Source organism: Perognathus longimembris, chromosome 11 (genome assembly GCF_023159225.1).
Source record: "Perognathus longimembris pacificus isolate PPM17 chromosome 11, ASM2315922v1, whole genome shotgun sequence".
NCBI classification, from domain to species: Eukaryota; Metazoa; Chordata; class Mammalia; order Rodentia; family Heteromyidae; genus Perognathus; species Perognathus longimembris.
The window spans coordinates 3,925,174-3,944,220 of record NC_063171.1 but is presented as its reverse complement, the minus strand read 5'-3'; positions in this window follow the sequence as shown (position 1 = coordinate 3,944,220).

Genomic DNA, 19,047 nt, shown 5'->3' with positions numbered 1-19,047 from the left:
GAGAATAACATTAAATGACCATTGTTACAGAGAAGCCATTGATAAGAACAAATCATGTCAAGCATTATCTTCATAAATGGTGACTAAAATGGGTTTCAAATGCCAACACAGATCATTACATGGGTGAGGAGTCTATCTCTGTACTGTCCTGCTGTTTTCCCAGTATCTCCTGGCTGCCAAGTTCCCAGTGGCTCAGCTTCTGCTGGGGTTGGCCTGTGTGGTCCAAGCCAAGGGCAGAGAGCTCTCCTTCTGACAGCTGCAGATTATGGCCACTGGAACCCAACCTTTGTCAGCCCTTAGCTAGAGCCCTTGTGTAAAAATGAAGCATTTTGCTCCCTACAGATTGGTCAGATCATTACACCATAAAAATATGACACCTTTATAGCTGGATTCTTCTCCCACTGGGCTATAAAATGTTTATACATTGTACTTTAAAAATGTAACTGTCTAACAAAAAAACTCTCTAGTATTACTTTAAGAACAACACAAAAATATGGATTTCGGGGGAAAAAAGAGAGAAAAGGAGAACTCATAGCACTTACCAGCATCTAACATTTAAGATTAGAAAGTACCAATAAGGGCGATGAGGATTGCATTCACCAGGTTTGTCTGTGTGTGTGTGTGTGTGTGTGTGTGTGTGTGTGTGTGTGTGTTGCCATATTTTTCTTCCATCTTTTCCTGAAGAAAAATTTTCAGCCACCATGTAGTTGGAAGAGAATAAACTTGAAGTCATGAATAATTATTTTCTCTTCCAGAAAACTTTGTTGCACAAAATTTTTGGGGAGGGAAGGGCAAGGAATGAGAATTCCTGGAGGGAGCTGCATGCCAGGAGGGAAGATGGACCTCCCACAGGACTCTGATACCAGAAGAAAGCTGTATTTCCCAGGAGAAAGCCTGTCTCCACACAAATACTTTCAGGCTTTTGCCAGGAGCCAAAAAGAGGCCAAATGAGAATTTTTCTTTTCTTAGTCTTGGCAACAATGTAAATGAATTCATTTTTCCAGATATGTTGTCAATTTTCTCTTAATGTAAATAATAGTTTTTTCAAGAGCTCTAGTTAAAATAACATTTAAAATCTAAAGTTTAATGTATTAAGAAAAACATAAATGAATAAAACCATACATACACAAGAACACTGGTTAATTAACTAGCAATTGTTGTCTCTCTTGCCTATGTAGCTGTTTCTATTCAGGCCTAGATTTTTCTCTCTAGCACTCATCTCTCAAGTATATATCTTCACTGCAAACTCCCTCAATTTAGGATATTCCCAAATAATTTTAAAAGCTTCTCTCATATTTATCCTTTCTCTTCTTCATTAGTTTGAGGCTGTGACTCCATATTTGGATTGCTGTCATCCTGGGAATGAAACCTATACCCAGCTCCCCTTCTCCTCATCACCCCTTCCACCAGCTGAGACAGTCACCTACATTGCCTCAAAGTAGATGTGTTCATTATAGCAAAACATAGGATAGGGCTGGGAATATGACCTCGTGACAAGAGTGCTTGCCTTGTATACATGAAGCCCTGGGTTCGATTCCCTAGCACCACATATATAGAAAATGGCCAGAAGTGGCACTGTGGCTCAAGTGGCAGAGTGCTAGCCTTGAGCAAAAAGAAACCAGGGACAGTGCACAGGCCCTGAGTCCAAGACCTAGGATGGGCAAAAAACAAACAAACAAACAAACAACATGGGACAAAGAAGTCAGTATACTTAGTGTGGGAGTTTTAAAAGCTTAAGCTGCAAACAAAACAAAATCAATGACTGTGAGTGGGGACAGGAGGGAAAGACTGCAAGAGAGCAAGGGAAGCGCTGACATTGTCCAAAAAGAAATGTATTCATTACCTGACTTGTGTAACTGTAACCCCTCTGCACATAACCTTTATAACAACAATAACAAAACTAAAAATGTTTAAAATGCAAACAAAAAAGCATGAAGTGGAGCTGTGGCTCAAGTGGTAGAGTACCAGCCTTGAACAAAAAGCTAAGAGACAGTACCCAGGCCCTGAGTTCAAGCTCTAGTACACACGCACACACACACACACACACACACACTCACACACACTCAACTATGTATGCTTAAACCTAAGATTACAATACAATTAGATAAGTACTTAGAAAGGTTAAAGATGTGATGGCAAGTTTAAACCAGAAAAATGCGGGGGGGGGGGGGGGGTTATTTCCATCAAACAGCAATATCAATGGAAGAGATTGATTATTTGGTATCATGAATTATAACAAATGCCTCAAATTTTCTTTTGTCATTGTTTTGTGTATATGTTTTTGTCATATGTTGTTTTAGGAATGTCATCCACTTTGACTTCTACCATCTAAAAATCTTCCCCCTATTCCTACCATAATGTTGCATGGCAGAAAGACTGAGTGCCTGTGAAGTCTGAGGCAGCCGTTCGAATTAGAACATACCTTGGGGAGGTACCAGTAACACTTTTCTATATGGCATAACTCAAGCTCTGTCTTGAAGGCAAGATTCTTTTCTTAAGATTTTGTTGTATTTGTTCACAGAATCTTTATCTTAATGAAGAGCCATAATTGTGTGTTGACTATGAATAATTGTCTTCTCAATTATATTTGCCTTCAAAATCAACTTGAATTTCCAGAGTGCAGCTGAGTCAAGGCCATGAGCATAACGACAGTGCCTTACCTCCCTGGCTGAGGCTGTGCAAGGATGTGAACATGTGCACCTTCACTAGATACTTTTGGAGAGAAAAATGGCCTCGAGCTTAATGACTATTACTTTTTATCAAGTTTTTTCTTTCTCACTTAGAATTTTCTCACACAATCGAGAATTTTTTCCTGTATTTGTTCTACTAATTCCCCTGGTCTTCCTTAGTCTTAGAACATCTTTTTTTGAAGTGAAGCCCCCTTTACTCTTTTTATAGCCAATACCTCATTTCACTGTAGGCAAGTTCCTTGAAACTCTAATATGCTTATTTCTATTTCCTTACTTCTTTTGTATCTTTCTTCTCTAAAATGTTAATTTTGATGCCATAATGTTAAAATTGCTCTCTGAAGTATTTAATGATCAACATAGTATTAAATCTGATGACTTGCAATGTTTTCTGTTCAGTTTTTTTGACATGTTTTTTCCAGCTCAAGATAGTCTCTTTTATTCTTTCTAAATTGGTAGGTATTGATTACACATGGCAGTTATACCATGACACTTTCATAAATGTATAGACTGTACTTTGATCATAGTCATCCCCTCTCCTGATCTTTCTTATCCCCCCTGCTTTCTTCCCCTTTTAACCCTTCCTACTCAGTCTCCATGACCTTGATATTTGACATCTTTATGAACTTATTTTCTCCCAAACTCTCTAATCTCAGTTTTAGAGATATTTATTACTTTTTGTTTCTAGCTCTCCTGGCCCAAGTTCCTTTACCCTGTTTTTCACCTTATTTCTTAAATACTTATATCTCAGTATTCTGGTCTGCTATATTTTTACTACAAAGGCTGCACCCATTTTTATCTTTCAGTAGTTGTCCAAAGGGATTTTAATTCACTATGTCAGTTTATGAGGACTATGTATCTTTATATTGTCATCCTTTCCATCATTCTCCTCCATCTTGCCCTGATGGATGAGTAAAATTCTATTATACATATATAATAACATATGTGTAATATACATATATGTATATAATTTCTTCACCTCTTATAGGAAATAAGCATTTTCCATAACTTGGCTGTGGTGAGTCCTGCAGCAATGAACATGGGTGTGCAAGTGTCTTTATTGTTCCCTGATGTGTAATATTTGGACAAATGCCTGAGAGTGGTATCACTGGATCATAGGAGAGTACTATGTGTAGGTTTTGGGGGAATCTCCAAACTGCCTTCCAGAGTAGTTGGACTAGTTTACATTCCCACCAACAATGTCATAGGGTTCTTCGTCCTCCTTATACCTATGAGAACTGGTTGTTGTTCATATTCTCAATAATATCAGTTTATTATATCTTAACAATTAATGCTATTTATTATCCTTCTTCCTAGTCATTCAAATCAGAAACTGTTCTTTTGCCTTTTACATGATAAAGCTATATCTCCTAATTATCTCCCTGCATCAATTATCCTCTTCAACATCCTTCCTTAATTTGCTAATTCATATTCATTTTGGAACAGTCATCCAAACAGAACTACACTGACGAAACCTTGACATGCTAAAATGCAAAATAACTGAGTCTCTCCCGTGCCTCTGAGTGCACATTTCTTGTTCAAAGAAAGGTAACTGAAGCCCTTTGAGTCATTTAAGAAGTCTCATTTCAATTAGTGTAGCTGTCATGTGGAGCATATTACCATATGGCTCTGCTTTCATTATCAAGAATAGCCAAGCATAACAACCATGAAACTGAGATGCAAAGAGTGTTCACATTCACCTCCAAGCTCAGCATCATTTGCATAATAGGACAACTGCCAGATTTTCTAGAATAGACCCAAGGAGCAAGAGCTGATTTTAAGAAAATTGAGAAGAAAGTGGAATTTGTCTTCCGCACATGCCAAATTTTATTTCTGCACTTTCACTTTAACAGTTCAACACTCATCTCTCTTACATCTTCACATTTTAAGTATTTGGAGTACACATGAGTCATATCTTCAATATTACATCTATTAGTAGTAGGTTTCTCCTCAGGGTTGGCAAGATGAAGGGAAGTTTATGTTAAACATTTGTGCACAAGATGTGTGCTCATTTTAATACAGATGGAATTAGATTCAGGGCAACGCATAGAATGAATTAGTTTAAGACTTGCCTTATAAATATTGCATATAGGATTAGTGACTGAATAGACATTGTCTGAATTTAATCATATTTTTAGAGTTCTTCTAGAGTTGTTAAATTTAATAAAAGTTTTAAGAATTAGAAAAATCACCCAGCCACAACTCTTGGTCATTTACCCAGAATGGCACAAGCCAGGATACCAGAAAGACACACATCTGTGTTCCTTGCTGTACTATTCACGATGGCCAAGTGAGGGAAACAGCTTGGATACCCTACAATAGATGAATGAATTTAAAAATGCACCTAGATGTGGGGCACGCCCACCCCAGATGCCTTGCAGCTTTAAGAGGTGGTTCTAGCTAGCCCGCCTATTTTCCCCTGGAGCTGCGTGGCTGTTAGCCCCACCTGCCTTCCAGGTCCAGAACTGGAAAGGCTGTCCTGTGGGCCATGAAGTAGATGTAGGTCATCCCTTAGGGAGGTCCCTCGGCCCTCCACCCTTGACGGACAGCTCAGGCAGCCAATCAGCACCTAGCTAGGTGCTCTACACCCCTCCCCTTCCTGCCGCCATTTTTCCTTTATAAATGTGGTTCCCCCTTATTAAAACCCGAGACTGCATGACATTTCCCCAGAATTGTCTGAGTGTCCTTCTTAAACGTAAGAGGGGCTGGGAGTGGGTGGTTTCACGACTCTACCTCATCTTGGCTCATCCTGTGGGGTACGCTCCACACCTCTTCCACTGGCCAGGAGAGCACTGGGGGCGAAGGACCCCAACACCTATACACAATGTAATTTTACCAGCCATTAGAAAGAATAGCATTATGTCATTTGCATTGGAATGGATGGACCTAGAAAAAAATCATGTCAGACTTGGGACAAACCATGAGGTAAGCTAAGCCCAGAGACACATATAATGCATGTTTTATGTGGAATCTAGATCTAAAATACACTGAGATGATCAATAAAACAGGACTCTTGGCATTCGCATACAGTAAGACCAAAGGAGGGTACTCTTAGGGGAGGAATACAAAGGCACAAAACCTAAGTGCTTCTGATCATATGAAATAATATTTATCCAAATGAACTGCAGGAAATGAAAAAAAATTTTTCCTTTGTTGTTTTCTTTTCTTTTTTATTGTTAGTTCATTTATCTGTCTTTGAGAGGGTAAGGAGGAGCACAGAAGTGGAGGGACAAAGGGTAAACAAATACAGCAGTGATGCTCATTAGACACTATGTTGAAATTGATTTATACAACTTATGGGTGAGGATGGGAGGGAAAAACTGGGAGAGAGTGAGGAAAGGAGTGACATTGTCCAGAAAGAAATGTACTCTCTACCTGACTAACGTAACTGTACGTCAGCTCTGTACGTCTACTCTGTACGTCAGCTTTACAATAACATAAAAAAATTACATACACACACATCATCATGTATGCACCTACTTATAAAGCTATATATATATACTCATCTGATTTTATTCATCATAACTATATTGTATCATCTTAAGATTGTGGATACAATTTATTAATTTGAACATTTTTACTATGGATGCATCAAAATTTAAATATAGAGTGAAGTAAATTACATCTCACAAAAAAAAATCCTATGTTGAAATCCTAATTTCAATACCTCAGACTGGTTTTATTTGGAAGTAAGACATTGCAGATGTAACTAGTTAGATGAAACCACACTGGGACAAGACAGACAAGGCTATCACTTAAGGCCTTATCTTTAAGTTCCATGTGTATCAAGGTGCAGTACTTCACACTTGTAACCCCAACTGCTCAGGAAGTGGAAATTGGAAAGAAAGTGGTATGAGGCAAGCCTGGAGAAAAAAATCAGAAAGCCTGCCATCTTAACAAAAAAACTGGGTTTAGTGCCACGTGCTTGTCATCCAAGCTATAGGAGGGGTCAAAATAAAAGGATCACAGTAAAGGCTAGCCAGGCAAAAACAATGCAAAAATATTTATAAAAAAAAATATCTAAAGCAAAAAGGGCTGTATCACCATTCAAGTGATAGAGTTCCTGTTATGTATGTGACAAGGTCCTGAATTCAACCCTCAGTAGTAAAGTAAAAAAATTATATGCCATATGAAGAAACAGAGATGCATGCTTGTAAGAATACCATGAGTATTGAAATTATCTTAACAGGAGCCAAGGGATTTGCAGAAGCTAAGAGACAGACCTGGAGAAGATCCTTGAGAGGGAGTGTGGCCCTACTGACACCCTGAGCTCAGATTCAGCTTCTAGAATTACAAGACAATAAATTTCTATTATGTGACTCACTCTGTGATATCTGCTTACTGTGGCCTTCCCTACCTGCAGTATTTTTCCACATTTCAGTTTGAATTGGTGCTGACATGAACATAAATAAACCTAAATTGCTACTCCCTTTTCCAATTGTTTTATTACAATATTTTTTTTAAGAATTAGAGAAATGACTGGGTGCTGGTGGTTCATTCTTGTAATTCTAGCTACTCAGAAAGCTGAGATCCAGAGGATTGTGGGTCAAAGACAGCCTAGGCAGAAAAGTCTGTGAGAGTCCTCTCTCAAGAGCCAGTCTGGAAGATATGTGTGATTCAAGTAATAAAGCACCAGCAGTGAGCAAGCAAGTCAATTAAGAGCATGAAGAACTGAGTTCAATCTTTGGAATTGTCAAGGAGATAAATAAAATAGAAATAGAGACATTTTAACTAGGTTAGAAAAACGTAAGTGACCAAAGGGTTGTCTACAATGAAACAGAGAAAATCCTTTTTCTAATAGCAGCAAACTATGTAACTAAGATTAGTCTTCTCAATGAGAACAACTACATAATTTGCATATAATATGTTATAATATACTTATTTGAAGCGGGGCATAGTGTTTGATGCCAGTAATCCCAGTATTCTGGAGGCTGAGACAGGAAAATTTCCAGTCCATGTTTAGCCCAGAATACATAGTAAGACCTTGTCCAAAAAAAAAAAAAAAAAAAAAAAAAAGCACCAGTGGCTCATACCTGTAATCCTTAATACTCAGGAGGCTGAGATCTGAGGATCAAGCCAGCCCAGGCAAGAAACTCTGTGAGAGTTTTAACTCCAATAAAATACGAAAAAATAGGAAGTGGAGCTGTAGCTCAAGTTGTAGAACACTAGCCTTGAGCAGAGAAGCTCAGGGACAGCACCCAGGTCCTGAGTTAAAGCCCCGGGACCAGCAAAAATCAAAATAAAAAACAAACAAATTCAACAATAACAAAATATTTGAGGTAATGAAGCTCTTAGCAAGGCATAATTGCTTGAGGAGGAAGAAATGCAGAGAATTAAGTCCAGTATTTGTGCTCTTTGGCCCAACTGGTTTGATAACCCAGAAGAGGTAGTAGGTATATAGCACCTTAATAACTCATTTTATTTGTTATGAGAATGTTAAAAAAAAACAGCCTTATGCTTTTAGCAATCTTAAATACACATTACTAGTAATGCTGATTGTCATCAAACTAAAATAAATTTTAATGTGATACATGACTAAAACTTAATCCTCTGTCCAATGATTCTTTGTAAACCACTCCTCTACTTTTTTCCAAATTTTATCTAGATATTTTGCAGTTCCACACAAATATCCTTTCAGCAATCATATTCTACATTATTCAACAGTTATTTTCAATACAAATACAGTATTTGCTTTTAGCAATTAAAAGTTACTGATACCCAACTAGTGTAGTATGTTAGGTATTGCTTTTTTTTTTCTCAACTTTTTATTATCAAACTGATGTACAGAGAGGTTACAGTATCATACGTTGGGCATTGGATACATTTCTTGTACTGTTTGTTGCCTTGTCCCTCATGCCCCCCTCCCACCCCCCCTTTCTCTCCCCCCCCAGGTGTTCAGTTCACTTACACCAAACAGTTTTGCAAGTATTGCTTTTGTAGTTATTTCTCTTTTTTTACCCTGTGCCTCTCAAATTTGGTATTCCCTTTGAATTTCCTACTTCCAATACCAGTAAACACGGTTTCCAATATACTCAGATAAGATTACAGAGATAGTGTAGGTACAACCATAGGAAGGTGATACAAGAACATCATCAATAATAGAAACTACACATACACATAGGACGTTGAAAGTAGTTACAACTGTGATATATCACTTTTTTCCATAACATGGGGTTCATTTCACTTAGCATCATCTTATGTGTTCCTAAGGGTATAGCTATTGGGCCATGTGATGCTCTGCTATGGCTTGCCTAAACCTGTACTAATTATTCCCAATAAGGGAGGCCATAGAGTCCATGTTTCTTTGGGTCTGGCTCACTTCACTTAGTATAACTTTTTCCAAGTCCTTCCATTTCCTTACAAATGGAACAATGTCATTCTTTCTGATAGAGGCATAAAATTCCATTGTGTAAATGTACCACATTTTCCTGATCCATTCATCTATGGAGGGGCATCTGGGTTGGTTCCAGCTTCTCACTATGACAAATTGTGCTGCGATGAACATTGTTGTGCTGGTGGCATTACTGTGATTTTGTTTGTGGGCTTTTGGATAGATACCCAACAGTGGGGCTGCTGGGTCATAGGGGAGTTCTATATTTAGCCTTCTGAGGAATCTCCATACTGCTTGCCAGAGTGGCTGAACCAGTTTACATTCCCACCAACAATGAAGTAGGGTTCCCTTTTGGCCACATCCCCTCCAACAATTGTTATTATTAGTTTTCTTGATATATGACATTCCTGCTGGGGTGAGATGGAATCTCAATGTTGTTTTGATTTGCATTTCCTTTATGGCCAGTGGTGTAGAGCATTTTTTCATATGTCTATTGGCCATTCTCATTTCCTCATCAGAGAAGTTTCTTTGTAAGTCTTTAGCCCACTTGATGAGGGGGCTATTGGTTCTTTGCGGTTTTGTTTTGGAAGAAGGTAATTTTTTTAGTTCTGCATATATTTAATTTTTTTAGTTCTGCATATATTTTAGAGATGAGGCCTTTGTCTGTTGAATGTCCGGTAAAGATCTTCTCCCAGTCTGTGGGCTTTCTGTTTATCTTGAGAGCTATGTTCTTTGCCGTGCAGAAGCTCTGGAGTTTGATGCAGTCCCATTTGTCCAACCTTTCTTTGATTAGTAGCCTTTCAGGGTCTTTGTTAAGGAAGTTCTGTCCTGTGCCAAGGAGCCCAAGTGTTTCTCCTACTCCTTCCTTTAGTGTTTTCAGGGTGCCTGTTTTGATTTCAAGGTCTTTAATCCATTTGGAATTGATTTTGGTGCAGGGTGATATATAAGGATCTAGTTTTAGTTTGTTGCATGTGTTGAGCCAGTTTTGCCAGCACCACTTGTTAAAGAGGCTATCTTTCTTCCATACTATTGTTTTAGCTCCTTTATCAAAGATTAAGTAGGCATAGTTCTGTGGGTTTAATTCTGGGTCTTCAATTCTGTTCCATTGGTCTTCAGGCCTGTTCCGGTGCCAATACCAAGCTGTTTTTATTACTATAGCTTTATAATACAGCTTGAAGTTTGGTATTGTAATTCCTCCAGCACTGTTCTTTCTGCTTACGAGTGTTTTTGCTATTCTAGGTCTTTTATTGTTCCATATGAATTTCTGGATTGCTTCCTCTATTTCATTAAAGAATGGTGTTGGGATATTAATGGGTATTGCATTGAATTTGTAGCTAGCCTTTGGCAATATTGCCATTTTGATTATATTAATCCTCCCAATCCAGGAGCATGGGAGGTTTTTCCATTTTCTTAGTTCTGACTTAATTTCATTTTTCAAGCTTTTAAAGTTCTCTTCAAAGAGGTCTTTCACTTCTTTGGTTAAGGTTATTCCTAGGTATTTTATGTTTTTGGGGGCTATTGCAAAAGGAGTTGCTTTCCTGATTTCAGCCTCGGTCTTCGGGTTGTTAGCATAGAGAAAGGCTGTTGATTTTTGAAGGTCTATTTTTTATCCTGCAACTTTGCCAAAGTTTTGGATCAGCTCTAGTAGCTTGGGGGTAGAGTCTATGGGATTCTTTAGGTATAGGATCATGTCATCTGCGAAGAGAGAAAGTTTAACTTCATCTTTTCCTATTTGGATCCCCTTTATATTCTCTTCTTGCCTAATTGCTCTGGCTAGGAATTATAGTACTATGTTGAAGAGCAGGGGAGAGAGTGGACATCCCTGCCTTGTTCCTGATTTTAAAGGGAATGGCTTTAGTTTTTCACCATTTAGAGTTATGCTTGCTGTTGGTTTGTCATAAACTGCCTTGATTATATTCAGGAATGCTCCCTGGAATCCCAGTTTTTCCAGGGCTTTTAGCATAAATGGGTGCTGGATTTTATCGAACGCTTTTTCCACATCCAGCGATAAAACCATGTGGTTCTTTACCTTGCTCTGGTTGATGTGGTGGATTACATTAATTGATTTGCGTATATTAAACCAGCTTTGCATCCCTGGGATGAATCCAGTTTGATCGTGGTGTATGATTTTTTTGATGACCTGTTGAAGTCGATTGGCCAGAATTTTGTTGAGAATTTTTGCATCTATGTTCATCAGGGAGATTGGTCTGTAGTCCTCTTTCCGTGATGAGTCTCTGCCTGGTTTTGGGATGAGGGTTATACTGGCTTCATAAAATGAGTCTGGTAGTGAACGTTCTCTTTCAATTTCATTGAAGAGTTTGAGAAATATTGGAGTGAGTTCTGTTTTGAAGGCCTTGTAGAATTCTGCGGTGAATCCGTCTGGACCTGGGCTTTTCTTGGATGGGAGATCATTTATTGCTGTTTCTATTTCAATACTGGATATGGGTCTGTTTAGAAGGTTTAAGTCTTCATAGTTGAGTTTGGGGGTATCAATTTTTTCTAGGAAATCATCCATTTCTTCCAAGTTCTCGAATTTGTTGGCATAAAGGTTTGCAAAATAGTCCCTTATTATTTTCTGAATTTCGGTTATTTCTGTGGTGATGCTACCTGTTTCATCTCTTATTTTGTTTATTTGAGTGTGCTGCCTTCGTTCTTTGGTCAGGTTTGCCAGGGGTCTGTTTATCTTGTTGATTTTTTCAAAGACCCAACTCTTTGTTTTGTTGATTCTTTTGATGGTTTTTTTTTTGTCTCTAATTGATTTAATTCTGATTTGATTTTAATTATTTGCTTCCGTCTATTGACTTGGGGTTTGGCTTGCTGTTCTCTCTCCAGAAAATTAAGGTGCTTCCTTAAATTACTGAGTTGCTGTTTCTCCAGTTTGTTGATGTATGTACTCAGAGATATAAATTTTCCTCTGAGTACTGCCTTTGCTGTGTCCCAAAGGAGCTGGTACTTTGTGTCCTCAACTTGGTTGAAGTCCATAAACATTTGAATTTCTGTTTTAATTTCTTCAATGATCCACTGATGGTTCAGAAGTGTGTTCTTTAGTCTCCATGAATTGTGGAATTTTCTGTGGTGGCTGAATGAGTTGAGCTCTAATTTTATTCCATTGTGGTCTGAAAGAATGCAGGGAATGATTTTGATACTTCTGAATTTGTACAGATTTTCTTTGTGCCCTAAGATGTGATCTATTTTGGAGAATGTTCCGTGTGCTACAGAAAAGAATGTGTATTCTGTCCTTGCTGGGTGGAATATTCTGTAGATGTCGATTAAGTCTAGTTGGTCTATGCAATTGTTTAGTTCTGTGGTTTCTTTGTTCAGTTTTTGGCGTGTTGATCTGTCCATAGGTGATAGTGGAGTGTTAAAGTCCCCCACTATCATTGTGTTTGGGTCTATGAATGTTTTTAGAGCCAGTAGTGTTTGTTTGATGAAGTTGGGTGCTCCTGCATTTGGCGTGTAGATATTTAGGATGGTTATTTCTTCCTGTTGGAGAGATCCTTTTACTAGTATGTAGTAACCTTCTTTGTCTCTTCTTACCTTTTTTAATTTGAAGTCAATTTTGTCTGATACCTGGATTGCAACTCCAGCCTGCTTATGGGGGCCATTTGCTTGATAGATTTGTTTCCAGCCTTTCACTTTTAGAAGATGTTTACTTTTGCTGGATAGATGTGTCTCTTGGAGGCAGCAGAAAGATGGATCTTGATTTTTGATCCAACTTATGAGCCTATGTCGTTTGATTGGAGAATTAAGTCCATTAATGTTGACAGTTAGGATTGAGAGGTGATCGTTTGTTCCTTTCATTATCACTGTTTTGTTTAAAGCTGTGTCTTCCCATTTCTTGATCTAGTGTTTACTAATTAGGGTTCATTTCTCTGTCTGTGTTGGGATCTTGATTATTTTCCCTGTATAGTACATCTTTAAGGATTTTGTGTAAAGCTGGTTTGGTGGAGATATATTGTTTCAGTTTTTCCTTATTGTGGAAGACTTTTATTTGACCTTCGGCTATGAAGGAGAGTTTGGCGGGGTACAGAATTCTTGGTTGGTAGTTATTTTTATTTAGAGTTTGGTATACTTCATTCCAGGCTCTCCTTGCTTTCATGGTCTCTACTGAGAAGTCTGGGGAAATTCTGATTGCTTTTCCTTTATAGGTGATTGTTTTCTTTGTCCTAACAGCTTTGAGTATTTTTTCCTTCCACTCTGCTGAAGCTGTTTTGATCACAATGTGTCGGTGGGAAGTCCTATTCTGGTCTGGTCGATTTGGGGTTCTAAATGCTTCTTGTATCTGTATAGGCCTTTCCTTCTGGATGTTTGGGAAGTTCTCAGCTAATATTCTGTTAAATAGGTTGCCTATCCCATTAACCTCTTTCTCCAAGTTTTCCTCAATACCTATTATCCTTAAATTGGGCTTCCTGATTGTGTCTTGAATCTCCTGTAGCGATCTGTTTTGTTGCTTGGACTGGATTTGTATTGATTTTTTATCTTTCTCCATAGAATCTAAGGAATCTTCAGCTCCTGAGATTCGATCCTCTGCTTCAGTTAGTCGGGACTGTAGGCTAGCTACTTGATTTCGAATCTCTTTTCCTTCTGACTGGTCTTTCCTGATGATTTCCATGTCATTTCTTAGGTCCTGTATGGACTTCTTTACTTCATTAACTTCATTACTTTGGTTTTGAGTGTTGTCTCTCAAATCTTTAAGTTGGGTAGCTATCTTTTCATTTGACTCTTGAAGCTCACTTATCTTTCTATTTGTGGATGCCATGAAATTCTCCATTAATTTTTGCTTTGCCTCCTCACGCTCTAACATAATTGACTGAAGAGATTCAAACTTTTCATTTATCATGTTTATCAGTAAACTTTGTAGAGCATTTTGGGGGTTTTCTTCTATGTTTTTGATTAACTCCTCTGCTTCCTGCTTGTTTTGAGTGGGGGGATAAGACTTCATTATTTGCCATCTTTCTTGTGTTTCTTCTGCCCATTTGAATTGGGAATGCCAGTCTACCAGCACCTGTGAGCACTGTTTAAGACCCAAAGCAGCCCTTACCAAGCACTGTTGTGTAAATCTTACAATTTCACAATTATATACAGATAACTTGTATACCTGTCTATAAAGTTAGATTTGGTGTTCCTAAAGAATACAATTTCAATATAACATCCGATCCTGGGCCCTGTATTCAATAGTTACTTATTTACTGTTACAACCTTATACACAATTCTTATTTTTATATTAAGTTCTTTTAGGACTGGCTTTCTCTATGAACCCCTTTGATTCACTCGTATTAAGCTGGGATACCCTCTATCCAATAACCAGGAGTCAATGGAACCTGGAGGTCCAGGCAGTAAGTCAGGAGGGTAAGTTGGAGGTAGTAAAGAGAATAGAATAAAGTGTATTGGGGGGGGGGGGTGATTTTGGTTTAGTTTCAGTGACGTGGAAATGTGGAGAAGAGTAGAATCAGTAGAAAGAACATTGATAAAATGACAGACACTGGAGAGTTAGCAGAAAAGGGTGTAGGTGTTATTTATAGGAAAGTAATTTTTAAAGGAAGAGGACGCAACGAGAGAAATGAAGTAAAAATACTGGAAGACAGATACACAAAACAGAGAAAAATTGTTTAAAAAGGATGCATAAGTAAATAAAAAGGAAAATAACAGAAAAGGAACAACCCCAACAAATAAACAAACACAAAAATAACTTGATAAAACAAATCAGTAAAAATGGAAATCAAACAAAAAACAAACAAAAAAAAAAAAACAGCCAATGATGTTTCAGGTGTGAAAAAATTAAAAAGAAAATTTAAAAGAAAAGCTTAAAAAAAATGTTTGAAAAGAAAAAGAAACCAGTCTCTGGTTTCCCTGCAATGGACTGCAGTCTATTTTCCTGATTGGCTGGTTTGACTTGATTTCAGTTGGCAAGGGGTGGTTCTGTTCTGACCTTCTCACCTGTTGGTGCAATCGTTGGTCTCTGAGGTTCGCACAGCTTGCAGGCAGGCCTTGGGCGTCCTCTGTCGATGGGGACGTGAGCAGTCACAGGAACTGTGGCTCCTCTGTCTGCTGTGAGGCAGCTGCCTTTGATGCCTGGACTTGACTAGGCTGTGAACTCAACAGGCCTCTGGCCTGTTATGCTCCACTGAGAGTTACTTGCCTGAGGGAGGCGGCCTCCTTGGCATAGGTAGCTATGGAATGCAGCTGCGTTTTGGGCTGGGAATTAGCTTCCTCTGTGACGGGACCCTAGGTATTGCTTTTGTAGTGTAATGCTATTTGCACAATTATATTTTTGCCTTTATAAAAAACAACTTGAAGATTGCATTCAAAATTGGTGCAAACACTAACACACTGCATAAACCAACACAAACATAAACATAAGCCAGTAGATGGAGACTCACATTGTCTAGGTTTTTCTATTCAAGTTGACACCCCCGGGATACTTACGCTGCTGCTGGTGATGGGTGGACAGTCACACTGGAACCATGCATGTCAGCCTGCCCCACTCACTTCTGCTTCAAACTTCCCCAGACCTTGTTATTTTCAACTATTCTCTTTGCTTCATGCTATTCTGTGCTTCTTCCCAACTTGTTTCAGTCTTTCCTGAGGTTATTCCTTTGGACACAAAATCTACATATTAAAAGACACTCCCCCAGGCTCTCTCAATTCCAGTTCATTTCTCAGCCAATTGTGGTGTCATCAGCTATTGAAAAGAGTCGTGAAAAAGTATTTCCCTTCAACCAACATTTTCCATCTTTAGAAAAGCAATGTTCTTTCTCTTGTATACATACATGTTCTATGAGAAGTCTCAGTTTCAACAAACTTAGAGTCTAGATTACACCTTAGTTCAAATGAGCTGAGAGTCTACAGATCCTATTGGCAAGGAGAAAATTGAGTGAAAATGCATTGGAAATGTGTTTGCTAAAGGAGTCCTGGAGTTTAAATTTAATCAACCCATGAGGGAAGGTAAATTTGCACATCTAGTAACTGACAGAGAAGTATGAAATCAATGTAAGCTATCCTAGGGCCTATTTATCTTTATGCTTCTTGGGGGTCTCAACTTCATCATACTGGTTTGACAAAATGCTAAGAAGAGAACTCCTTGTGTTTATATTTTCTGCCTTGTTTAGGATGAGAGAAATGCCAGGTAGTCTCCAGATCCTGCTCATAAGGCTTCCTAAAGTATAATCACTGGACTGTTTTCAGCAGTTCCCAATCTCTTCAATGGTCTCCTGCTTGCTTGCTCTGCATGCACTTTAAGTTAGTCTTTTTTGTTCAAAGGCCTTCATATCAAGAGTAGTATTGTGAAATGGTGAAATGAGGCAGAAAACTGAAAACTTTTTTTTTTTTTTTTTTTTTTGGCCAGTCCTGGGCCTTGGACTCAGGGCCTGAGCACTGTCCCTGGCTTCTTCCCGCTCAAGGCTAGCACTCTGCCACTTGAGCCACAGCGCCGCTTCTGGCCGTTTTCTGTATATGTGGTGCTGGGGAATCGAACCTAGGGCCTCGGGTATACCGAGGCAGGCACTCTTGCCACTAGGCTATATCCCCAGCCCTGAAAACTGAAAACTTTTATACAGTGGTTCTCAATATTGAACTTAATGCCATAACTGGGATTTTTATATTATCTTTCTTAGGGTTAGGGATAGGTGAATTCTGTTTATGAGAAAAAGAATGAACTAATTGAACCAATATCTAGTAAACAGTCACTGTGCTCTATTTTCAATACTTTCAGTTTGCTTCTTTACAAACACACCATTAAAGAAATTTCAGTCCCCTTTGAAATTATTGGTGGCCATGAAATTTAAATTCGCTTTGGATAAGCATGTGGGTAATCAGAAATTGTGTCTGTGTATGTGTTACTGTGTGTGTATGTGTGACTGTGTGTGGGTGTATGTATGTATATAAGGAGAAGATTCAAATGATCATGGAGATTCTGTCGGGGGTCTTTGGCCCCCAGCGCTCTCCTGACCTGTGGGAGAGATGGGGAAGCACGCCCCAACCAGGGCGGGCCAAGAAAGGAGAAAGGTTGACGGACTGCCTGCACCCCGCCCACCTCACCGAATGACAATCAGACATGTCTGAGAGAATGTCTTGAGCAAGTCTCGCTTTATTGAAATAAGCTCCTCTCTTAAATAGGTCAGAGAGCGGCAGGAAGGGGAGGGGTGTACACGCACCTATCTAGGGACTGTGAAGGGGGGCCTGGGCTGTGTGAAGGGCCGAGGGACCAATCCTAAGAGATGGCCTAATTCTACATCACAGCCCACAAGACCGCCTCTGGGTTCACCACCAGGTGCCATCTTGGCCACATGTGGCCCCAAGACTGGGAGACGGGGCCGGGTAGAACCGCCTTTCCAGGTTGTGGTGTAACAGCCACGTGTGGCCCCAGAGCTGGGAAACAGGTGGGAGCGGGTGGGATTTCCTCTTTCTGAAGCAAGGCATCCGGGCATGCCCCACAGTTTATCCTGTCTCCAGAATAACTACAAAAGGGGTAAAGTCCATATGAAATAGGCTACACACACACACACACACACACACACACACACACGGTTAATAACAATATAACCTTTCACCCCTTTTACTAATGCAAAGTTTAAGTGACTCCATCTCAGAACCCCCAGTCTGCTTGAACTTTTTGCCTCCCTTTCCCCCTTGAGGCTTTAGTGCTTGTTTCAGTCTGTACATCATTATTTTCAGGGCCCCTTGATAGTCAACACATAAATAGTCACTGATATCTATTTCTAAGGCAAACCCTGGGGAATGTCACACTACTCAAATATAATTCATACTGACAATAGGTATTATCTCTGTGTCACTTGGAAATGACTCACATCAGCTAATGGCTGGCCTTCCAAGTACTGGCCATATGCTTTTGCCACAAATACTATTAACTGGTGGACTATAACCATTATCTAAATTAGCAGATATTTGAGCCTAGATGAGCAGTGCAAAAATCTGGATGGTTGGCGACATGCTTAGATTCTGTTTTCTTTAGCTGCAGGGAAGGTGAACTGTAAGAGATTTAGTGGCTTGTCATTGTTTGTTCTGCGTAGAACATACATTTGTCCTCCAAAATCCCTTTAGTGAATTCAATACAACAAAAACAATTTGGAAAGAATAATTTCCCACCAGAATTACCAAATATTAATTTAACTTTTAAGCTTTATTAATAATATATTAAGCCCTAACTTTATTGGTTAAGCAATACAAAACAGATAGTAACATTTTGAAATGCTTTGATTTTGAAATGACTTAACGATTTAAGAATGTATTGGGGCTGGGAATATGGCCTAGTGGCAAGAGTGCTTGCCTCGTATACATGAAGCCCTGGGTTTGATTCCCCAGCACCACAACTACAGAAAAGGCCAGAAGTGGCGCTGTGGCTCAAGTGGCAGAGTGCTAGCCTTGAGCAAAAAGAGCCAGGGACAGTGCTCAGGCTGTGAGTCCAAGGCCCAGGACTGGCAAAAAAAAAAAAAAAATGTATTATACATATAACATGTAATGTTAAATAAAGTTATTATAGAATGAAATCTGAAAGCTTCACATGAAATATTAAACACTTAATTCACTGCAAAATTAATAAGAGGAAAGTTAAAATTACAGAAAGATATTATTTGTGTCATAAAATTGACTAAAAAAGAAAAAGTATTAAAAATTTGGCAAAAAAATTGTGTAAATTAAATCTTCTCTATCCCTAGTGGAATATAAACTCTGTAAGAGAAGAATTTGGCAATATCAAGTTAACCTTAATATTATCATCTCTTATGACCCTAAATTTCACTTCTGACATTAAACTTAAGAGAACTTACTACATTTGCTAGGAGACTTATAAAATATGTTCATAACAACATTGCTCTGGAATAGCAAAAAGCCAGATATTCATTTATATCCATTTATTCTGAGTGAATGAATTATTTATATTATATTATGTTCATATAATAAGATATTATAAAACTGCTAAAAACTAGATTGACGGCACCATTGTGGATACCACTATTATATACAATATATTTCATAGAAAAAATAAAACCATTAATATCTTCATTTTTTAAA